The sequence below is a fragment of the Equus quagga genome, chromosome 10 (genome assembly GCF_021613505.1).
Source record: "Equus quagga isolate Etosha38 chromosome 10, UCLA_HA_Equagga_1.0, whole genome shotgun sequence".
In the NCBI taxonomy this organism is placed as follows: Eukaryota; Metazoa; Chordata; class Mammalia; order Perissodactyla; family Equidae; genus Equus; species Equus quagga.
Window position 1 is genome coordinate 89,806,615 of NC_060276.1, and position 14,280 is coordinate 89,820,894.

The 14,280-nt window shown below is 40.1% G+C and overlaps 1 long non-coding RNA gene across 2 annotated transcripts in view; it reads right to left on the minus strand.

Annotated features, from left to right (window-relative positions):
• Positions 1-14,280, minus strand: part of LOC124246126 (uncharacterized) — a 113,936-nt gene that overhangs the window by 21,649 nt on the left and 78,007 nt on the right. The window lies entirely within an intron of this gene.

Below are 14,280 nucleotides of genomic sequence, written 5' to 3' on the forward strand. Positions count from 1 at the left end.
GCAAGAGCTCTGAGGGGCTGCTTTCTCCTCCCCATCCTTCCCTGCCTCCTGCAACTTCCTCAAAGCAAAAAGGGCAATTTTTTTTTGGGTGTTTCACAGTACCCAAGGACAGGATACAGCAAGAGAAGGATGGAGCTGGAATGCTCTCTGATCCTCGTTTCTGCCTCTTTCTATTTCTTTGCATCTACTCCATTTTCATTCTCATGGTAAACCCACCATCCCTGTTTCCTAGTTCACATGGCAGAAAATGGCCTCTACCAAGGGCCCCCAAGCTTAGATTTCTTTAGTTAGATAGAATAGCCAAAGTGAGTTTAAGTCTTAAAAGTCAAAATTCCCAGAGAAGGATTGAGATTGGCCCAGCTTGCATCTACTCTCTTTCCTGGACTAACCAGCTATGCCCAGGGCACATTGCACCAAGCCAGCAATTCTGAGGGTAAGAACCTCATTACCAGAGCGGGAGGAGCAGGGGTGATTCCCAGAAAACCAGGGAGGTGGGAAGAATAGAAACATGCTGAGCAGACAAGCACATGAACTAACTGGCATTTACTAGGTGGGACTTCTGAAACCAGGCAGTGTTGGCATCTATGACCACGTGTTATGCTGGCCATGACAGCCAGCATACATGGTCCAAAAAAGCCAGCACAGGTGGTCCAACACTCTGGGCCTGTGTTTGTTATAGAATGAATTGTGTCTGCCCCTCCCCAGATTCATATGTTGAAGCCCTAACCGGTAATGTGACTGTATTTGGAGATGGGGCCTTTAGGGAAGTAATTAAGGTTAAATGAGGTCATAAGGGTGGAGCCCTAATCCCATAGGACTGGTGTCTTTACAAGAAGAGGAAGCGACATCAGAGAGTTCTCCCTGCTCTTACAAATGAAAGGCCTTGTGAAAACACAGGCAAGAAGGCAGCCCTCTACATGCCAGGAAGAGAGGTCTCACCAGAAATCAACCCTGACAGCACCTTGATCTTGGACTTTCAGCCTCCAAAACTGCGAGAAAATAAATTTCTGTTGTCTAAGCCGCCAAGTCTGTGGTATTTTGTTATGGCAGCCCGAGCACATTAATATAATGTTCTTATTAAATTCTAACTCACTGCCTGTCTTCCACTAAGCTCCAGTGTGATTCCTCTGAAATGAGTAAAAGGCTTCTGTACTTTTAGAAAAAAAACAGGAGGAGATCTTCAGGATCTAGGGGTAGGCAAAGAGTTCTTAGACTTGACACCAAAATGTGAGCCACAAAAGGAAATATTGATTAATTGGAACTCATAAAAATTAAAAACTTTTGCTCTGTGAAAGTCCACATGAAGAGGATTGTGGGGGAGGAAGACAATTCCTCTACCTATTCTAGGTCCTTCTGGCTGAACTACAAATTAAATTGACATGAGACAGAATAACAGGAGAAAATCAAACAAAGCTTTATAACATGTGTATGTGGGAGAAACCCAGGAAAACCAGGTAACTCACCAGAGTGCCTGAGGTTGCCACCTTAAATACCATCTTGAGCTAAAGACAAAGGAGATGTTGGGGGTGGGGGAGTCAGTTATGGGAGGTTACCAGAAAAGCACAGTAAACAAGAGTAAGGTTATTATGCAGATTTAAGTCCTTGCCTTCTGCATTGATAAGAGGTTCTAGCTATAAAGTCATCCCCCTCTTCCTGGTACAGAGAGGGAGATATCTTTACAAACGGAGATTTTCCTTGCAAATGTAAATGTCTCTTACAAAGGGTAACTTCTACTTGGTTTTCAGAGCTTCTCCCATGTCTGTAGTTTAAAAAAAAAAAGCCAAAAATAATCCTTATGCCAGAGAGACACATCTTGAGGTGGCAAATTCTGATCCCCTACAGGATGAAAAGACAAGCTACAGCCTGGGAAAAAATATTTGCAAACCACATATCTGACAAAGGACTACCATCTAGAATATATTTTTTTAAAAAGCCTCTCAAAACCCAACAGCAAGAAAACAAACAATCCAATTAGAAAATGGGCAAAAGACAAGAGGAGACACTTCATTGAACAGGATATACAGATGGCAACTTGGCACATGAAAAGATGTTGAACATTATTAGTCATTAGGGAAATACAAATTGAGACCACAATGAGATATCACTACACACATATTTGAATGGCTACAAAATAAAAATAGGATAACACCAAATGCTGAAGAGGATGCAGAGAAACGACCTCTCATATATTGCTGGTGGGAGTATAAAATTGTACAGGCACTATGGAAAACGGTTTATCAGTTTCTTAAACAATTAAACAGCCATAAAAAAAGATGAAATCTTGCCATTTGTGACAGTAGGGGTGGACCTTGAGGGTATTATGCTAAGCAAAATAAGTCAGATGGAGAAAGACAAATACTGTATGATTTCACTCATATGTGGAATCTAAAAATAAACAAAAGACAAAACAAAAACAAACTCAGAGATACAGAGAACAGATTGGTGGTTACCAGAGGGGAAGGGGGATTGGGGAGGGTGAAAGGGGTCCAGGGGGACATTTGTATGGTGATGGATGGAAACTAGACTTTGGTGGTGAACATGATGCAGTCTACATAGAAGCTGAAATATAACGATGGTGGAAACTGGGCAAAGCGTACATAGGATCTCTCTGTATTACTTCTTACAACTGCACGTGGATCCATAATTATCTCAATAAAAATTCCAAGCAAAAATATGTATTACTTACTGTGGGACAAAGCAAAGGGTTTGAAAGCTACCATAGTGCTCTGTAAGGAACTTCAAGTTCCACTCCCCACACAAAATTTTTATGGTTTCTTCCTCTGAGCTTCCACTATAGTGTTTATCACATTGTTTTATATTTATCTGATGACCGGCTCCCTGAGCACACTGAGCTACTGAAAGTAAGGGCCATGATTTATTCTTTGCAACCTTAGTGCCAACTCCATTAAACCTCAATATGCTTAGGTCGAATTAAATTATTCAGCTCTATATACACCATGGAGTTTTACATATAATAAATCTTCAATAAATTTTGTTGATTTGAACTAAGTTATCGTGTAGTGCATGTGATGTCTCTTTTCTTTGTTTCTCAGGAGAGATGGGGAGGACTCCTGATCCAAGCAGCACTCTTCTTACCAGGATAAAGGTAACGACTGGGAGGGCATTTCCATAGTATGTCTTTCCTCTGTTCTAAGATGCCAAGAGTTATTAGTTGACCATCAACTTAATTAGAGCTTCTCAGGGGAGAAAAAAGAATCAGGTAGTACGTTTGATTTCAGAAATGTTAAAACCTGAGGTCATTGTGACCCTTTGACTCAAAGAATGATGGGAATGAAAGAAAAGTGACCTTATGGTCTGAAAAGCTGCTTTTTGTCCTGGGAGATGCTGGTTGGTTTCCTGAATTAGACACTGTATTGCAAAAAAGAAAAAAAAAAAAAAAGAAATTTTCCCAGGTATCGGAAGTAACTATTGGAGAAAGGGGCATGTCTGAAATGAGTGAGTTATACCATACGAACACAAAAAATCTGGAGTGTTTTCTTAGCTAATATTACCCACTAAAACCAAAGGGTGGAAGATTATGCATTCCTGCTGGCTGATGCTGCTGACAGCATGCCGTTTGGACAGAATCCCAGGAACTGCTGGCAGAAGCATAATTTCTCTTTAACTCTTTAACTGCTAGTGCATTCACCGTCCTTGTCTTTCCAACTTCAGGCCTCCTCAGGGTCCTTGGTTCAAGTCTCCAGGATAGTTCTTGTTGCTAGTTATGACCGAAATAAAATCACTTCCTTCTACGGGATGACTCGGTAGTTGCTCCCTCAAACGGTTTCTGGCCCCTTCTAAAAATTCATCTCACTGGCCAGCAACAGATGCTTGGAATTCCACTTTGGCAAAAGGAATTCTTTTCATCCTTCACTTTTAAATGCAAATAATCTCAGAGTGGGGATACAATTTGCTGTAATGTGAATCAGTTTGTCAGAGACTAGCAATGAATTCTTGTTCACACAAATACAATACAAAATGAAAAATGTATGAACAAAGGACTGTATTAGGGACCATGGTCTCTAGAGCCTGTTGACAGAGAATCATTTCCTTTGGACACTCATTTTATAGCATTTGTTGAGCAAGAGTGAAGTGCAGCGATTTTAAGGTAAAGTTCAATTCAGCACCTCCTGTGTTTTAGGGACTTAACTAGGTACTGGAGATACAATGAAATAGTTCCTACTTTTGAGGACATCAGGATGAAGTGCAGGGAATAAAATTTGTGAAGGGCAATTATAATATAAATGCTAAGCGCTGAAGGGTAGCAGAATATGCCACTCCAAAATATGCCACTGTGCCATAACAATCATTTTGTGTTGAAGGCAATTGAGAAGAAGCAGATACAAGAAAAGCTCTCTGCCCTCCCCCTATTTGCCTAAAAGCAGAACATAAATTTGTAGGGGTGTCCCCCTCCGCTCTCTACCAAGAAGGACAAAAGTTAATCACTGGAGACAACTCTCCACCCTTATCAGCCCAGAGACAGGGCCAAAAGAATTTACATACCAAACTTTACTAACTAGCCCTTATCTTCCTTTAGTTCCCCCCATGTATTTGTCTTCCCACAATTTGCCACCCTAGAAACTCAAAGTCCTTTTCCTTTGTCTTGTTACTTCTCTAAAAATTTATTTATTTTTTGTTAATATAATATATAAGCCCAAGTTCTAACCACCCTTTTGAGTTACTCATCTTTGAGAGCTTGCATGTATATGTGTGATGCATATGCTAATAAACTTCTGCTTGTTTTTTTCTTGTTAATCTGTCTTTTGTTAGTCTAATTTACGGAGGCCTAGCCAATAAACCTAAGATGGGTAGAGGGAAAAAAGATAGGCGGAAAATGGTGAACTTTGACCTTTAACTGATACCATACACAAAAACTTAACTTGAAATGGCTCAAAGACCTTAACCTAAGAGCTAAAACTATAAAACTTCTAGAAAAAGAATTGGAGAAAATCTTCTCAGTTTTAAGATAAGGAAAGATTTCTTGGATGGGAAACAAAATACACCAATTATAACAGAAAAACATTTAGCAAAATGGACTTTATCAAAATTAAAATATCTGCTCTCTAAAAGACAGTATTAAAAAAGTAAAAAGACAAACCAAAGACTGAGAGAAAATATTCAGAATACATATATCTAATATATATCTAACATATGTATTCACAATACATATATTCAACATATATATATATATATAGTTTATACAACCCAATAATAAGACAAACAATCCAATTAACAAATCAGCAAAAAGTTCGAAAAAAACTTCACACAGGAGCTGGCCCGGTGGCACAGTACTTAAGTTTGCGTGCTCCACTTCGGTGGCCCAGGGTTCACAGGGTTTGATCCTGGGTGTGGACCTACACACTGCTCATTGAGCCATGTATGGCAGCATCCCACATACAAAATAGAGGAAGACTGGCACAGATGTTAGCTCAGGGACAGTCTTCCTCTCCAAAAACAAAAAACTTCACACAAAAAAAGATATACAAAATAGACCTAAAACTAGTAAGGAGATTGATTCAGTAATCCAAAATCTCCCAATAGTGAAAAGTCCTGGATCTGATGGCTTCACTGATGAATTCTATCAAACATTTAGAGAAGAACTCACACCAATCCTTCTCAAACTTTTCAAAAAAATTGAAGAGAACATTTCCTAACTCATTCTATGAGGCCAGCATTACCCTGATACCAGGTCAGACAAAGCACTACAAGAAAACTACAGACCAATATCCCTTCTGAACATTGATGCAAAAATCCTCAACAAAATACTAGCAAACCTAATTCAGCAGCATATTAAAATGATGGATTATACACTATGACCAAGTGGGATTTATTCCTGGAATGCAAAGATGGTTCAACAGAAAAATCTATCAACTGATACAGAAAAAGCACTTGACAAAATCAACATCTTTTCATGATAAAAACACTCAACAGATTAGGAGTAGAAGGAAACTACTTCAACATAATAAAAGCCATATATAAAAAAACCATAGTAAACATCAAACTTCATGGTGAAAAAGTGAAAGCTTTTCCTCTAAGACCAAGAACAAGGCAAAGACGCCTGCTTTCACTTCTATTCAACATAGGACTGGAAGTTCTACCCAGAGCGATTAGGCAAGAAAAGGAAATAAAAGGCATCCAAATGGAAAGGAAGAAGTAAAATTATCTCTGTTTGCAGATGATATGATCACATGTAGAAAACCCTAAAGATTCCACAAAGGACTGTCAGAACTAATAAATGAATTCAGCAAAGTTGCAGGATGCAAAGTTAACATGCAAAAATCAGTTGTGTTTCTATACACTAACAATGAACTATCGAAAAAGGAAATTACAAGAACAATTCCATTTATGACAGCATCAAAAAGGTTAAAATACTTGCAAATTAACTTAACCAAGGAGGTAAAAGACTTGTACAATGAAAACTACAAAACATAGCTGGAAGAAATTAAAAGACATAAATAAATAGAAACACATTCCATGTTCATTGATTGGAAGACAATATCATTAAGATGTTAGCACTACTCAGAGCAATCTACAGATTCAATGCAATCTCTATCCAAATACCAATGAATTTTTTTGCAGAAATAGAAAAACTCATCTTAAGCTTCATATAGAATCTCAAGGGACCCCAAATAGCCCAAACAATCTTGAAAAAGAAGAGCAAAGCTGGAGGCATCAAACTTCCCGTTTTCAAAATATACTACAAAGCTGCAGTAAGCAAAACAGTACCTTTTTATGATAAAACCTGTCAACAAATTAGGTATAGAAGGAATATACCTCAACATAATGAAGACCATATATGACAAGCTGACAGCTAACATCATACTCAACAGTGAAAAGCTGAAAGCTTTTTCTCTAAGACCAGGAACAACACAATGGTGCCTACTCACCACTGCTATTCAACATAGTACTGAAGTCCTAGTCAGAGCAATTAGGCAAGAAAAAGAAATGAAAGGCATCCAAATTGGAAATGAAGAAGTAAAACTGTGTTTTGGCAGATGACATGATCTTACATGTAGAAAATCCTTTTAAAAAAACCTGTGGGGCTGGCCCCGTGGCCGAGTGGTTAAGTTCACGTGCTCCGCTGCAGGCGGCCCAGTGTTTCGTTGGTTTGAATCCTGGGTGTGGACATGGCACTGCTCATCAAGCCACGCTGAGGCAGCATCCCACATGCCACAACTAGAAGGACCCACAACAAAGAATATACAACTATGTACCAGGTGGCTTTGGGGAGAAAAAGGGAAAAAAAAAAATTCAAAAAAAAAAAACCTGTTAGAATTAATAAATAAAGTGAGTAATGTTTCAGGATATAAAATCAATGTACAAAAACCAGTTGCATTTCTATACATTAACCATGAGCTACCCAAAAAGGAAATTAAGAAAACAATCCTATTTACAATAGCATCAAAATAATAAAATACTCAGGAATAAACTTAACTAAGGAAGCAAAAGGCTTGTACACCAGAAACTATAAATCACTGATGAAATAAATTAAAGAAGACACCAAAAATGGAAAGATATCCCTATGTTCTTGAATTGTGTAAGAGAGAAAAAATAATTTTTCCTCTACCTTTCCAGGTTCTTGGCTGAGACCCCCCCCCCCCCCCCCCCGCCCCGTAATGAAAAACAGATTAACAGGAGAAAAAAACAAACAGAAGTTTAATAACATGTTTACTTTCTGTATATATGGGAGATACCCAGGAAAACTGAGTAACTCTTCAAAATGGCTGAAGATACCCCCTTCAATACTACCTTCAGCTAAAGACAAAAGAAAGATGGTGGGGAGGAAGGGGGGAGCCAGTTATGAGAGATTATCAGAAAAAGGACAGTAAACAAGGGTAAGGTTGTTATGCAGATTTCAGTAGGTGCCAGGTGCCTTCTCCATTGCTAAGAGTTTCTAGAGATTTAGAGCCACCCTTCTCTTCCTGGTACAGAGACACACACACACACACACACACACACACACACACACACACGCTTACAAATGGAAATTTCCTAAATAAATGTAAATGTACCTTACAAAAGGGTACCTTCTACTTGTTTTTCAGAGCTTCTCTTGTGTGTCTGCTGTTTTTTAAAAATAACCAGCTCAAGATAATTCTTATGCCAAGGAGGCATATTTTGAGGTCTCATATTCTGCTCCCTTTCAATTAGCAGATTTAGTATTTTAAAATGGCCACACTATCCAAACCAAACTACAGATTCAGTGTGATCCCTGTCAAAATCCCAATGGCATCTTTCACAGAAACAGAAAAAACAATCTTAAAATTCATATGGAACCACAAAAGACCCCAAATAGCCAAAGCAATCTTGAGAAAGAAAAACAAAGTTGGCGACATCACACTTCCTGATTTCAAACTATATTACAAAGCTACAGTAATTAAACAGTATGGTACTGGCATAAAAACAGACACATAGACCAGTGGGACAAAATAGAGAACCCATAAATAAACCCACACATATAAGATCCAATCTTTGACAAGGGGACCAAGAATAAACAATGGAGAAAGGATAGTCTCATCAATAAATGCTGTTGGGAAAACTGGATATCCACATGTAAAAGAATGAAACTGGACCCCTATCTTACACCACATAATAAAATTAACTCAAAATAGATTAAAGACAATTATAATATCTGAAATCATAAAACTCTTAGAAAAATACATAGGAAAAAGCTCTCTGATATTGGTCTTCGCAATGATATTTTAGATATGACACCAAAAACAGGAACAAAAGCAAAAATAAACAAGTGGGACTATATCAAACTAAAAAGCTTCTGCACAGCAAGGGAAATAATCAACTAAATAGAAAGGTAACCTATAGAAAGGGAGAAAATATTTGCAAACCATACAATTGATAAGAAGTTAATATCCAAAAATATGTAAGGAACTCCTAAAACTCAATAGGAAAAAACACATAACTCAATTAAAAAATGGGCAAAGGACCTGAATATACATTTTTCTAAAGAAAACATACAAATGGCCAACAGATACATGAAAAGGTGCTCAACATCACTGATTATTAGGGAAATGCAAATCAAAACCACAGTGAGCTATCATCTCACACCTGTTAGGATGGTGTTGAGATAAAAAGTGTTGACAATGGTGTGGAGGAACTGTTAGTAGAAATGTAAATTGGTGCAACCACTATGGAAAACAGTATGAAGTTTCCTCAAAAAATTAAAAATAGAACTACCATATGATCCAGCAATCCCACTTTGGGTATATATCCAAAGGAAATGAAACCAGTATCTTGAAGAAATATCTGCACTCCCATGTTCATTGGCACATTATTCACAATCACCAAGATGGAAACAATCCAAGTGTCCATCAACAGATGAATGGATAAACAAAATGTAGTAAATCTATACTATGGAATATTATACAGTCATAAAAAGTAATGAAGTTGAGGGGCCAGCCCCATGGCCTAGTGGTTAAGTTCACACTCTCTGCTTTGGCGGCCCAGGGTTTCACCAGTTCGGATCCTGGGCGCGGACTTAGCACTGCTCATCAAGCCACGCTGAAGCGGCATCCCACATGCCACGAGTAGAAGGACCTACAACTAGAACATACAACTATGTACTGGGGGGCTTTGGGGTGGAGAAGAAGAAGAAAAAAAGAAGATTGGCAACAGATGTTAGCTCAGGCACCAATCTTTAAAAAAAAAAGTAATGAAGTTGTAATGCATGCTACAACACAGATAAACCTTGAAAACATGATGCTAAGTGATATAAGCCAGGCACAAAAGGACAAATGTATGATTCCACTTATATGAAATATCTAGAATAGGCAAATCCATAGAGACATAAAGTAGATTAGAGGTCACCAGGAACTGGGGGAAGGGGAGAATGGGGGAGTTATTGATTAAGGGCTACAGAATTTCTGTTTGGGATGATGAAGTTTCCGGAAAAGATAGTGGTGATGGTTGTACAACATTGTGAATGTAATTAATTCCACTGAATTATATACATAAAAATGGTTAACACGGCAAATTTTATGTTGTATATATTTACCAAAATTAAAAAAATTTTTTTAAAAAGACTGAAAAAGAAAACTAATCTAAATAGTAGTATTTTACTGTATATATCCTTTGTTTGGAGACAATTCCCCGTAGGTCTCTCATGTTTTTGCACATCTTGCAAGTGAGGCACTGACTGTCCTTTGTTCTGGATTACCTTTTTAAGGAGGTTTATATAGAGGACATACTTGAAAGACAGAAATAGTGTTTCCTTCCAAAGAAAAGGGCAGGGATGCTTACTGCCCAGTGTAGTAAAGATAATGTTTATATCTGAAGCAAAGAGAAGGAACACTTACTATGCAGTATAATAAAAATAATGTCTCCCTCTGGAGTGAAGGGGAGGCATGCTTACTGCCCATTATAAAGATTCAGATTCTCTAAGCTCAGAGTTTCTCTCCTGAAACGCAACCCGCTGCATGTCAGGTGTTAACTGGTCCTTTTTGCATTGCCCTGTGAGAATTTGTCAAGCAAGCATGCAGATTTGGCTGGTAAGAGGACAACAAGCCAGATAGGCTATTCCTTACATTGACAGAAAAAGAAAGATCAACATGTCAGCTCCCTGTGTCCCTTGTCCCACAGGACAACACCAAACAAAAGAGGCCCAATGATAGGTAACATGAGTGGTGGAGCCATTTCTCTACTGCAGCTAAGTAGTTTGGTAGCCTGCAGCTCTACCCTAAGAAGGAGGGTCAAGGTGGAATGTCCCATATGTCACTGGAACCAGGGAGGTGATAAAAATCTGTCTCATGGCTGCCTCCCTCAAGGTAGAGAGGCAGATGAGACATGGCCCTGCAGCAGCTCCTCACAAGACTGCCTATCTTCCCATGTTCTGGGAGGATCACAGGGCCTTCCACCAAGGCATGGGTCTGCCTGCAGTTGAGCCTTGCCCATGTGGCCTCTGTGGACATATGCAAGGTTGTCAGGGCGCTTGCACAGAGAAGTACCCCTTACAGAATTGAGGCACAAAAAACTAGTGCAAAAATGTTTAGATCTGTCTACTGCTATTGCCACAGTAGTAAACTTTCCTTCTCTGACCCAGGAGTTTCATGTTTTCTACCAGAATCCATGAAACTGTGGCAGGCTGACTTGTTAGCTTGCAAGTAAAATCTCAGACTTTTCACAGCTCTTGAAAGTTTTGGTGATGAGGATGGGATGCCAACAGAAACATGGCAGCTAGAAGAGGAAGGATGAGGATGTTGTGAGTAAATTAATGTGATCTGAGGGAAGTCCATGAGAACTGGGAATAAATATATTGACTAAATTATCTGCTCAACCAGGCACTATATGTGCTCCACTTTATTGCCTGTTAATGGAGAGGAATTGGAGAGGTGGAGGTAGGCTGAGTACCAGGAAGTAGGTTCAAACAGTGCCTTGGTTGTTGCTAAATCTCCTCCAGCTGGGGGACTTCCTCCCCAGTCTGTTGGTTAGCCTCAGGTATGGCCCATTGCAACAACCGCACTAAGATTTGTCCAGGGAGCACAAAAGATTCTGTCCTCTTTTACACAACGGTTGCAGAGATCTATGAAAGGAGGAGAATTCACGATCACTATGGGCAGGAGCCAGGCAAAGCATTAGAAGTTTGGCTGGGTCACTTGGGGGATGAGGGAGTGGAGCTAATAATGCTCATCGAGGAAGAGGGCAGCAGATGGGCTGTCTTCTGGCTCAGTCCCTCCAGCGGTCTACATCGCCTGCTTTAGCTCCATGAGGAGGACAGTAAAAGGTCTCAGAGTTTTTTGCAGTGGGTCCTGGCTCCTATAAGGGAGGTTTGGGCCTCCCAGGGAGATTTCCCTGAAACAGACAAAGCACCGAGGGAAACCATAGATGAGGTATTGACTAGTCTTCAGGCTCTTACTGCCTTAGACTGGATTTACAATTCTGGTGAAGGTGACCCACTGGAGAGTGAGAAACTGACCCAATCATACCCAGGTAGATTCTACAGTCAACCCTGCTGCCTTGGAAAATTCCCCTTAAGTTGAAACCAGGTGAGAACATAAAAGATGTTATCTTGGTGGTGGGGCAGCAGATGCCCTGGATTAAGGTGGAATCCTCAAAGAAGGTTGCTGCTGTGCAAGCCACGCCCAAGTCAGTCAGGAGGCGCAAACCCAATAGCTCCAGTCAGGAAGCCATATGGCTAGGACCACTGAGTGAAGGGGTCCCCAAAGCTGAAATTAATGGTGTCAGCCATAGGACTTTGCTGCTCGATATAACGTGTTGAGTGGGATAAAAACATTGGAAGTTTGTTTGGTTGCATCATGAGCTGCTGCCACACTGCTCGAATGCAAAGCCTTTTTATTTAATAGCACAGATTTTTATTTTTATTTAATAACACTCTCTCCCTCCACGCCCCCAATCTCTCTCTCCTCTTCTACACCACCTTGGCCACTTTAAGAAGAAAGATGATTAGAAGTGGGGCCAAGGTTTTACTGACCTGAAGGGGGATTGAAAACCATGTGCACCCATTCAACAAGAATTTGGAGAAGTGAGGGATTCAAACTTTTATGGCTCTGTTGGATAGAGATTCCCAAGTCACTATCCTACCTGGACCTGGGAAAGGAAAATGCCCTCAGATCCAGCTAATGGTGCTTAGGCAGGGTTGACAATGGGGAAGGAAATCTAACTTATCGGTGGGATCCAATAGGCCAATTTAATGTACTGTTGTTATTGCTTCCTCATCTGAATGTATAGTAGGAATTGATGTGTTATATCCCCATCCCATAAGTGCATAGAGAGAAACACTAATGGGAAGTTGTCTTGGTCAGTTCAGGCTGCTATAACAGAATACCATAGACTAGGTGGCTTATAAACAACAGAAGTTTATTTTGCACAGTTCTGGAAGCTGGGAACTCCAAGATCAAAGCACTGACAGATTCATTGTCTGGTGAGGACCTGCCTCCTTGTTCACAGATGCTTGCCTTCTTGCTGTGTCCTCACACAGTGGAAGGGGTGAGAGAGCTCTCTGGGATCTCTTTTATAAGGGGACTAATCTCATTCATGAGGGCTCCACCCTCATGACCTAATCACCTCCCAAAGACCCCACCTCCTAATACCATCACATTAGGGCTTCGGTTTCAACATAAGAATTTGGGGGAAGACAAACATTCAGTCTATAGCAGAAGTGTAAATAGCTTCTTAGTCCACCTCCCTGTCTTCTCTCTGGTTGTTCACCAGAAGCTAAAGAACTCCAGGAAGAGAAAGGGAAATCGCAGCCTTGATTAAGGACTCAAAGGCATCAAAGGTGGTAACTGATGTAATATCTCAATACAAAAGCCCTGAAAGGCCAGTAAAAAAGACTAACAGGAGCTCACTAACAGAAGGCTCACGGCAGATTATTGCCAAGTGATTTCAATTGTTGCTCTCATAGCCCTGGTTATTTCAGACATTGTGATGACTGCAACTGAATCCATTACACAGCCTGATGACACTTGGTATGCTGTCTTAGACATTACTAACACCTTCTCTGCTCTCTTACTGACACTTGAGGATCAAGATCAGCTCACATTCATGTAGCAAGGCCTCTCATATATGTTTATAGTATTCCCCCAGGGGTACCTAAACTCCCCTGCCATTTGCCACCAGTTGATAAGCCAGGATTTAGCTTGAGTTTCTCGACCCTTCGATGTTGAAAGCTTTCATTATATATGAATGATGCCTTGTTGGCACATCAAAAGCTTCAGTCTCAAAGACGAACTCTATACGACTCCACTCATAGGTGGAAGTTAACATATTGACAAGAAGATCTGATCGGTGGTTACCAGGGAAAAGGGGAGGGTGGAGGGAGGGCACAAAGGGGGAAGTGGTGTACCCACAACATGACTAACAATAATGTACAACTGAAATCTCACAAGGTTGTAATCTATCATAACATTAATAATAATAATAATAATAAAGCAATTTCCTCAATTAGAAAAAAAAAAAAAAGCTTCAGTCTCAATGACCTTGACAGTGGTGCTATCACACCATGGGGGTAGCAAGGAGGAGTAGCTGATAAACCTGACAAAATTCAGGGTGTGGTCACCAAGCAAATTTCCTGGGACTAAGTGAGTGGATTTATAACAGTCAATCCCTCTGGCAGTCATGGAAAAACTGCTATCTCTTTGGCCCTCCAAACCAAACAGGAAGCCCAGCACCTTATTGGACTCTTTGGGTCCTGGAGACAGTATGTGGCTTACTCAGGCATACTTCTTGGTCTTTTATATTAGCTAACCTGCTAATCAGCATTCTTCCAGTGGGGCTTATACCAACAGGCTGTGTTTGAAGCTGTCCTAC